Here is a 10,059-nt window from a genome sequence, read left to right on the forward strand (position 1 = left end):
CAAAATTAAAGCACTTAGTAATGTATGAGTCCTTGTCTAACTTAGTCACATAATAAGCAAGAAATCACACACTAGATTTGTTTTTAATGTTTTGCAAGCAATATAAGGAAAAATATGAGGAAAAAATAATAGTAAAATGTCTTTATACATGGAGGCAAAGTTGGCAATCCAGATGTTAATTGTCACAGAAATATAACAGCAAGGCACCTCAGAGTCCTTGGAGATATTATTTTTCATATATATATATATATATTCACTTCTTAAGTGACTGCTTCCATCATCCCCAACTTTATATAACATAAACAGTTAACCCTGGAACAACACAAGGGTTAGAGACACTGACTCCCTGGGTAGTTGAAAATCCAAATATAAATTGACTCCCCCAAAACTTGACTACTGATAGCCTATTGTTGACTGGAAGCCTTAGTGATAACACAAACAGCTAATGAACACAAATTTTGTATATTTTTTTAACAATGACTCTTTATAAACTTGTATGGGGTCTAAATTATCCCTTGTAATATATATGTGTGTATTCATTCCACAGAGAATTAGGTGATCCGCCTCCTGGTAACCTGCTGGGAATTTCTCCAGGGCTTCTGGCTCCCCTTGAATGGCCACCTCCAACTTGTTTTGTTAGAACTCCCAGCATCACAGCGACGGCAGCTGTCTTATATTCTCCACACATCCATGACCCGTATCATTTCCAATAAATCGTCCACATCACCACCTTCTTCAAATATGTCTGCTGTATCTTCACTTGTTTTTTCTTTGGAAGCCAGAAACCTTTGGCTTCCTCAGCTGTGACAGAACTTCCAGAGGCTTCCTCTTTGGTGATCAGAGTAATTTCATGCTGAACAACAATTTCCCAGAAATGATTTAATTGTTTAATTTCCACTTTCTCTCGAAGGGCTTACAGGAAGCTGTTAAAGCGCTACTCTTCTGAAAGCTTAATGGCTTCTTCCTGGAAGGCTCTGATGCAGTCCATGCTCTTCATAAAATATGTCGTTTCATTAGTATCCAAAAACTGTTTGGTGTGATTTATGACCTGGTCACTTGCTTCCTCAAAGCTGGCATTCTTCCGTTTCACTAGAACATGGAAGTTTTCGGCAGGATTCACACTTCCAACAGAGGTAACACTGCCTTCAGCCAGGCTGGAGATGCTGAAATGGGCTCCCCCTTCCTCAGTCTTTAAACATTTTGTATGTTTTACGTATTATATATATATATATATATATATATATATATATATATATATATAAATATATATATAATGTTCGTACAACAAGTAAGCTAGAGAAAAGAAAATGTCATAAAGAAAATCATAAGGAAGAAAATATATACTTACTATTCATTAAGTGGAAATGGATCATCAAAAAGGTCTTCATCCTCCTTGTCTTCACGTTGAGTAGGCTGAAGAGGAAGAGGGTTGGTCTTGCTGTCTCAGGGGTCACAGAGGCACAAGAAACTCCACAAATAAGTGGACCCACACAGTTCAAATTCTTGTTCAAGAGTTAACTGTATAATATGATGATACGTCCTCAGTCTCAAGTTCTCACCCAATCATCAGATATCTCTTATTTGCTCTGGATGCCTACAAAGCACAAACTTGGAATGAACAAACAGACCGTTGATTCTAAGAGCCTCGAAACCTGCTCCCCTCCCTGTTCCCCTCAAAATGAAGGAACAGCACTACTATTCACCCTATTGCCTCAGACCCTATTCCACATGTCATCTTCAATTTTTCACTTTCCATCAGCCCCATGTGTAAGGTGAAGTCCCATGGGCTCAAAAACATTCCAAAATTTTCAAGAATTTTGGCTTCATAAGCAAGAAATTGTGGAATCAACAAATGGATTTTGCTGGTTTGGTTTTTGGTGGTGGTGATGGTGGGTTTTTTGGTTTTTGCTTTTTATTTTTTAGAGCCAAGGCCTCTCTCTGTGCCAGGTTGGAGTACAGTTGTGTGATCATAAATCACTGCAGCCTTGAACTCCCGAGCTCAAGCAGTCCTCCCACCTCAGCTTCCCAAGTAGCTGGAACCACAGGCATGAGCCACCATGCCCAGCTAGGTTTGTTTTTAAAGACAGGGAAAACTTTGTCTCCTTTCAAAGGAGCAAGTAGATTGGAAAAAGATGAAAGTATGGGAGAAGTTGGAGAAATCACTTAAGCATGAATCCACAGAAGGCAAGGAAGGGGAAATGGAATCTAGTGTGTCGAGATCAGGGTTAGTCTTGCAAGTGAAAGGGAGCTTGCTGGTAGAAGAATTTATTCGCTTAGAAGGTATGATAAGAAGGAAACAACAGGTGTTTATCCTTATATCTATAGTTTTGCAGCAGGAAGCTGATTGCATCTCCTTCCATTTTGAAGTTTGTGGGATGACCTGCTTCAAACTGGTAGAAATTGGATGGTGGGCAGGGTAGGGATTGGGGAGAGATAGGAGAAACAGGAAGAAGGCAGAAGCCCATAGAGATTAGGAGAAAGACGATCGTGAAAACAGGGACAGAGTACCTGGAACTCTGCATGCCCTCCAGAGAGTAGAAATCAATAATCTATAATGGAATCCAAATGTATATTTGCATAACATTCTATAGAAGTCTCCTCTCCCCAAGACATAGGCTTGTATTAAATGGGGGCATCCAGGACTGAAGTACTATTGACAAACAGGTTGGACAGAAGAACGAATGTTAAAAATATTGATAAAATATTTGAAGAGGTGGAACATATAATCTAAGCCCAATAGGGAAGGATGTAGAACCAGAAATAAATTGATAAGTAGGGAAAAAAACAGTGTCCCCAAGACATCAGTGACCATCCCTTCTCAGCAAATGGCAACTACATCAGAAATTTCCTAAGTCTATCTATGTTAGTTCGCTAGGATTGCTATAACAACCATATTCACCTTTTCTCCAACAAGCTTGCATCTTGTGGTACTTGGAAAACTGCAAATGTCTTGGACATCATCCACACTCCTAACTCCACATTTTGATCAGGAGCATCTTTGAAAATGCAAACTTGATGTTACCTATGCCCAGCTGATACTGCTCAATGGCTTTTCATTGTTGTAAAAGTGAGAACAGAGAGGTTTAAGATGGAAAATTGATTCTAAGCAAGGCTACAGCCATGTCAAAGCACTGTCTGCCTCTCAGAAGGTGCCATGTTTCCTTTAGACTTGATGTCTTCCCATTTACTGCATTTACTGTTTCCTTTCTACTAAATGCCCCTCTCTCTGTCTCAGTTGGGCTCCCCTTTCAGATCTCAGGTTAGACATTTCTTCTCCTTTGTCTTTCTCAGACTCCTTCCTCCTCCCTCCATCACCCTTAACTGGGTTAATTTATCTTCTACTTGCTCCTGTAACCCCCAGGGCTTACCCTATTGGCACACTCCATTAGGGTATTGTGTTATCATTTCTTGTTTATGATCAGGGTCTCCCATAATGAAAAGCAAATCTTTTAAGGGCTGTAACTTTGTCTCTCTTATGGATATATGAGTGTTGGCCATGCCTAGACTGTGCTTAGCACATCATTAAACCCCACTAAATATTTGTTGAATGGCTTACTGGCTTCTCTTCATTTGGAATAGCCTTGCTACTCCCTGGGCATTTATCACCGACATACAAAACTATACCCATGAGACTTTGTAGCTCCATAGTATGTTCCATGATAAACATTTGATTGACTGAAACATTCCTCCTTCTTTCCTTTCTTCCTTTCTCTTTCTCTCTCTCCCCCTGCCACTGCTGTCTTCCTCCCTCTCTCTCTCTCTCTCCCTCTCTCTCTCTCTCTCTCTCTCTTATTTATTTTTGGCTGCATGTAAAGTCTGTATAGAGCAACAACTGTTGTCTCCCCCTGCAGACTGTGCAACACTCTCCCTGGTGGGGGAGACTCCACGAAGCCTTTTGTGCTGTTCTGTGCCAGCCGTCAAAGGTCTAATGTGATTTCTTTTCTCCTTTACTTTCTACAGAGGGTGGCACAAACCCAGGAAGAATTGCAGCCTTAAAAAAAGAAAAGTCTCAGCCTTTTTGAATTTTACTTGGCTCTGAAACAAATGATAAATGTTACCAGCATTTAAGAAAAACATCAGTTCATCTCACTAGAAATTTGAACACATGATTATAGGAAAGTAAATTTAAAATATAAGCACTATTTGAAAACATCTCCTACTTGCTCAAATCAGAAAGTTGGTAGATTTGGGAGGAATGAGTAGTCTGCTGCGATTGAAGTAAGTTTTGACCTGATGACAGCATTCAGGCACAAGCATCCTCCAACGGCCATTGTAGGAAGCAGGACCTTGATGGGGCAGGGTCACTGCTCTAAGGTCAGTCACACGATGAGGCCATTATACAATAACTGAGAGGCATCCTGGAAGAAAGCTGCCCCACTCCCTTGAGTCTTCACACATTAACCATTGAAAAACTCTTCAAAACTCACACCATCACTTTAAAAAGCATTAGGGAGGAGAGATGCAATGCAGGACAGATCTTACATAACCAGCACCTGATTCAATATTTGGAATAAGAAATGAAGAAATGGGAAATTGATTCCAGGCAAACATTTCTTCTTCAGATTCAAACGTGTTGATGTTTAGTTTTTTGGATGGATGCAGTATAAAGTCACAGTGATATACACATCTGTAAATCTCAAGGAAAACAAGTTCTCAAAATAAATTGTAAGAGACACTTTTCTCTCTTAAATGTGCAATAATTTATCAAATAATTCACAGGAGTGTGAATTTCTGTTAAAGTGAGTATAAACATTCTAAGCCCTAAGCAGTAGAGGTAAAAGAAGTTGCTCTCAAATATCTTTTTAAATTTTATTTTCTTTTCTATTTCAATAGGTTTTTAGGGAGCAGGTGGTGTTTGGTTACATGAATAAGTTCTTTAGTGGTGATTTCTGAGATTTTGGTGCACCCATCACCCAAACAGTGTACACTGTACCCAATGTATAGTCTTTTATCCCTCGCCACGTCCCACCCTTTTCCCCAAGTCCCCAAAGTCCAATGTTTCATTCTTATGCCTTTGTATTCTCATAGCTTAGCTCCCACTTATGAGTGAGAACATACAATGTTTGGTTTTCCATTTCTGGGTAACTTCACTTAGAATAATAGCCTCCAATTCCATCCAGTTTGCTGCAAATGCCATTATGTCATTCCTTTTTATGGCTGAATAGTATTCCATGGTATATATGTACACCACATTTTCCTTATCCATGTGTTGACTGATGAGCATTTGGGCCCAGCAATCCCATTACTAGGTATCTACGCAGAGGAAAAGAAGTCATTATACAAAAAAGATACTTGCACACACATGTTTTTTGCAATTACAAAAATATGGAACCAGGTAAAATATCTTATTACATGTTTTTAATGTAACAGAGAAAAGATTAACTGAAACAATGATAACATCAACAGAGAAGGGTGACTAAAGGATTGGCTGTTAAGAAAATGCTAAAAGCTTTAATGCCATATTATTAAGATTTTCTCTGATTGTAATTTCTTCTACACAGAAATTGCAAACCTGAGTTCTACCATGTGCAACTTCAGTTACCCCTTCTAATTTAGCAAGCTGAACCCAGGCCCCTGGAGAAGGAAATACAGAACTTCTTTCTTCCCCTACTCATGCCTTTGGCCAACTCCAGACCTTCCACTTATCCCCAGTATCAGAGCCATTGGACAATTTACATAGACATTAATAGTCCCAAATATCAGAAAGGTAAAATCAAAAAGTCTTTCCTAAGTGAAATGCATTTGGACCCTCACATCGAATGAGGACGGCTTGTTGGCAGATGACAGCACCAAGAGCCCCTTTGAGGTGCTGGTGTTCTGTGCTTATTATAGGACGTAAAGGGTGATAGGAAAGAGCTGGATCTGACAAAGCTAGGAGCCAAGCACAGGAGGTACCCTGATCAGCCAACTTGGGGACAATGATTGGGCAAGTGAGGATGAGGCAAAAGGCTGTAAGTTGGAGATATAAAAGTGTGGATTGGAATCTCTTTCCTGAGCCCAGACAGTGAACCATCTTCCTGCAGAGATACTGAGGACAGGCCACATGTGTGAATGAGAAAAAGCGCATCAGGTGCACTGGTGCCAGGTCTTGGCAGCAACCCCGTGTGGAAGCAACAGCAGCCCAAAGGTTTCTGCTGCCTGGGGTATGTGAAGCATTCAGAAACATGACTGACATCCATGACTTCTCCCTGAAGCCTAGCATGTCATTGTCTGCTCGGAAGGATATGCTGTAAGCATCCTCTGTGCACAGGTGAATGCCATCAGTCCAGGGAATTTACAGCCTCACCTGTTCAGTTTTTAGTTTTTTTTTTTTTTGCTATCTGGTCACTCTCAACAAAAATAATAGCAAAAATGGCTGAGATTTCATTACCAAATGGCACCTATTTTCATTAATAGACAAAATCCTTTGGAAGCCACTTAATGTTTGTCTGCAAATATAAGCTCGCCACCCTGGCTTAAGGCGCTTGAGAAGGATGAGCTGTGCCAACAACAATTAATTTGCTGAGTATATACATCCTCATCAGCAGGGGAAAGGTAAGTCCCAGGCCAGCCAGAGACTGCATTAAAAATTTGCAATGAGTGTGTTTTACAGCAATGAGTATTGAACATGGTCAATTGCTTTTTTCTCTTCCAATGCCACTGATGTTAACTAATTCATAGTCAATGTGCTATTCTGTGTGCCCATGTTGACAGTATGACCCTTGTGTAATCCCTTGACATAATGAGATTACTGTCTTCTTAGCAAATTGAGCAGTTTGCAGCTGAGTTTTCAGTCTAGCCACAGTTACAAGTCTGGGAAAGTTGTAGGACAGCCATGTATGAATGCTTTCTCTCTTGCTCAAGAGCTTTGTCCATGATATCATGTTGTAAAGGTGGGGTCTCCCTACTCCTGGCTCCTGCCATCCTCTTTAATATCTCCCCTAAATTTTGACTCTACTACCAAATTTGCACTTTGAGTCTTTGTGCAGAGATCTATGTGCTGCTCCCTGTTCCTGGAAGATACAATTCCTACATGTTGAGTGTTTACTCATCCCCTAACTCCATCTCTAAAGCCACAACTTCCGTGCAAGTGTCTCTGATACGCCAAATTCCAGGATTCTTTACATGGCCTTCTAATGATATTTATAACCTTCTCTTTTGCTATATATTTTTTTTAATATTCAAATCTCATTTCTCCAATTCCATTTAAGAGCAGAGAATGAATCTTCTTTGTGATTCTAAATTCATTTTTCTTAGTTCTGATTCATATGATTTTTAATTACAATGTAATTTTTGAAAGATTTGGGCTGTTGAATCCTGCAAGGATGTCTTTTGAATTATTATGTTTAGAAAATGGTTATACTATTTAGAAGATTTTCTGTTTAAAGTCCAAATGATAACTAGTTCGAAGTAATGGCAGTTCTTAATGCTATATTTTTTTGTTGGGGTGTTGAATTTTTTAATTATTATTATACTTTAAGTTTTGGGATACATATGCAGAATGTGCAGGTTTGTTACATAGGTATATACATGCCATGGTGGTTTGCTGCACTCATCAATCCATCATCTACATTAGGTATTTCTCCTAATGCTATCCCTCCCATGGCCTCCCACTCTCCCACAGGTCCCAGTGTGTGATGTTCCCCTCCCTGTGCCTACGTGTTCTCATTGCTCAACTCCCACTTTTAAGTGGGAACATGTGGTGTTTGGCTTTCTGTTCCTGTGTTAGTCTGCTGAGAATGATCGTTTCTAGCTTCATCCATGTCCCTGCAAAGGACATGAACTCATCCTTTTTATGGCTGCATGGTATTCCATGGTGTATATGTGCCACATTTTTTTAATCCAGCCTATCATTGATTTAAGTCTTTGCTTTTGTGACCAGTGCTGTAATAAACATACATGTGCATGTGTCTTTATAGTAGAATGATTTATAATTCTTTGGGTATATACCCAGTAATGGGATTGCTGGGTCAAATGTTATTTCTGGTTCTAGATCCTTGAGGAATTGCCACACTGTCTTCCACAATGATTGAACTAATTTGCACTCCCACAAACAGTGTAAAAGTGTATCTATTTCTCCACATCCTCTCCAGCATCTGTTGTTTCCTGACTTTTTAATGATTGCCATTCTAACTGGCATGAGATGATACCTCACTGTGATTTTGATTTGCATTTCTCTAATGACCAGTGATGATGAGCTTTTTTTCATGTTTCTTGGCCGCATAAATGCCTCTTCTTAGGAAGTGTCTGTTCATATCATTCACCCACTTTTTGATGAGGTTGTTTGTTTTTTTTTTTTTTTTTTTTTTTTTTTTTTTTTTTTTTGGTAAATTTGTTTAAGTTCTTTGTAGATTCTGGATATTAGCCCCTTGTCAGATGGATAGATTGCAAATTTTTTTTCCCATTCTATAGGTTGCCTGTTCACTCTGACGATAGTTTCTTTTGCTCTGCAGAGCTTTTTAGTTTAATTAGATCCCAGTTGTCAATTCTGGCTTTTGTTGCCATTGCTTTTGATGTTTTAGTCATGAAGTCTTTGCCCATGCCTATGTCCTGAATGGTATTACCTAGGTTTTCTTCTAGGGTTTCTATGGTTTTTAGGCCTTACATTTCAGTCTTTAATCCACCTTAAGTTAATTTTTGTATAAGGTATAAGGAAGGGACCCAGTTTCAGTTTTCTGCATATGCCTAGCCAGTTTTCCCAACACCATTTATTAAATAAGTAATCCTTCCCACATTGCTTATTTTTGTCAGATTTGTCAAAGATCAGATGGTTGTAGATGTGTGGCATCATTTCTGAGGCCTTTGTTCAGTTCCATTCGTCTATTTGTTTTGGTACCAGTACCATGCTGTTTTGGTTACTGTAGCCTTGTAGTATAGTTTGAAGTCAGATAGCATGATTCCTCCAGCTTTTTTCTTTTTGCTTAGGATTGTCTTGGCTATACAGGCTCTTTTTTGATTCCATATGAAATTTAAAGTAGTTTTTTTCTAATTATGTGAAGAAAGTCAATGGCAGCTTCATGGGAATAGCATTGAGTGTATAAATTACTTGGGGCAGTGTGGCCATTTTCACAATATTGATTTTTCTTATCCATGAGCATGGAATGTTTTTCCATTTGTTTGTGTTCTTTCTTATTTCATTGAGCAGTGGTTTGTAGTTCTCCTTGAAGAGGTCCTTTACATCCCTTGTGAGTTGTATTTCTAGGTATTTTATTGACTTTGCAGCAATTGTGAATGGGAGTTCACTCATGATTTGTCTCTCTGTTTGTCTATTACTGGTATATAGGAATGCTTGTGAATTTGTACATTGATTTTTGTATTCTGAGACTTTGCTGAAGTTGCTTATCAGCTTAAGGAGATTTGGGGCTGAGACAATGGGGTTTTCTAAATATACTATCATGTCATCTGCAAACACAGACAATTTGACTTCCTCTCTTCCTATTTGAATACCTTTATTTCTTTCTGTTGCCTAGTTGCCCTGGCCAGAACTTCCAATACTATGTTGAATAGGAGTGGTGAGAGAGGGCATCCTTGTCTGGTGCCAGATTTCAAAGGGAATGCTTCCATCTTTTGCCCACTTAGTATGATATTGGCTGTGGGTTTGTCATAAATAGCTCTTATTATTTTGAGATATGTTCCATCAATAACTAGTTCATTGAGAGTTTTTAGCATCAAGGGGTGTTAAATTTTATCAAAGGCCTTTTCTGCCTCTGTTGAGATAATCATGTGTTCATGTGTTTTTTGTCATTGGTTCTGTTTATGTGATGGATTACATTGATTGATTTTTATCCCAGGGATGAAGCCAACTTGATTGTGGTGGATAAGCTTTTTGATGTGCTTCTGGATTTGATTTGCCTGTATTTTATTGAGGATTTTCACATCTATGTTCATCAGGGATATTGACCTGGAATTTTCTCTTCTTTGTTGTGTCTCTGCCAGGTTTTGGTATCAGGATGATCCTGACCACATAAAAAGAGTTACAGAGGAGTCCCTCTTTTTCTATTGTTTGAATTAGTTTCAGAAAGAATGATACCAGCTCCTCTTTGTACTTTTGGTAGAATTTGGCTGTGAATCCGTCTGGTC

At 39.0% G+C, this 10,059-nt stretch overlaps 1 pseudogene across 1 annotated transcript; it reads right to left on the bottom strand.

Moving 5' to 3' along the window:
* Positions 1 to 465: 465 nt before the first annotated feature.
* LOC108290169 lies at positions 466 to 6,179 on the bottom strand (annotated as a pseudogene). The gene is made up of 2 exons (XR_001819462.2): positions 5,910 to 6,179; positions 466 to 1,189 (listed from the first exon to the last, which is right to left on the bottom strand). The product of XR_001819462.2 is annotated as an X-ray repair cross-complementing protein 5-like (transcript).
* Between the last annotated feature and the right edge of the window lie 3,880 nt (positions 6,180 to 10,059).

Source organism: Cebus imitator, unplaced genomic scaffold, assembly GCF_001604975.1.
Source record: "Cebus imitator isolate Cc_AM_T3 unplaced genomic scaffold, Cebus_imitator-1.0 Scaffold426, whole genome shotgun sequence".
Classification (NCBI taxonomy): Eukaryota; Metazoa; Chordata; class Mammalia; order Primates; family Cebidae; genus Cebus; species Cebus imitator.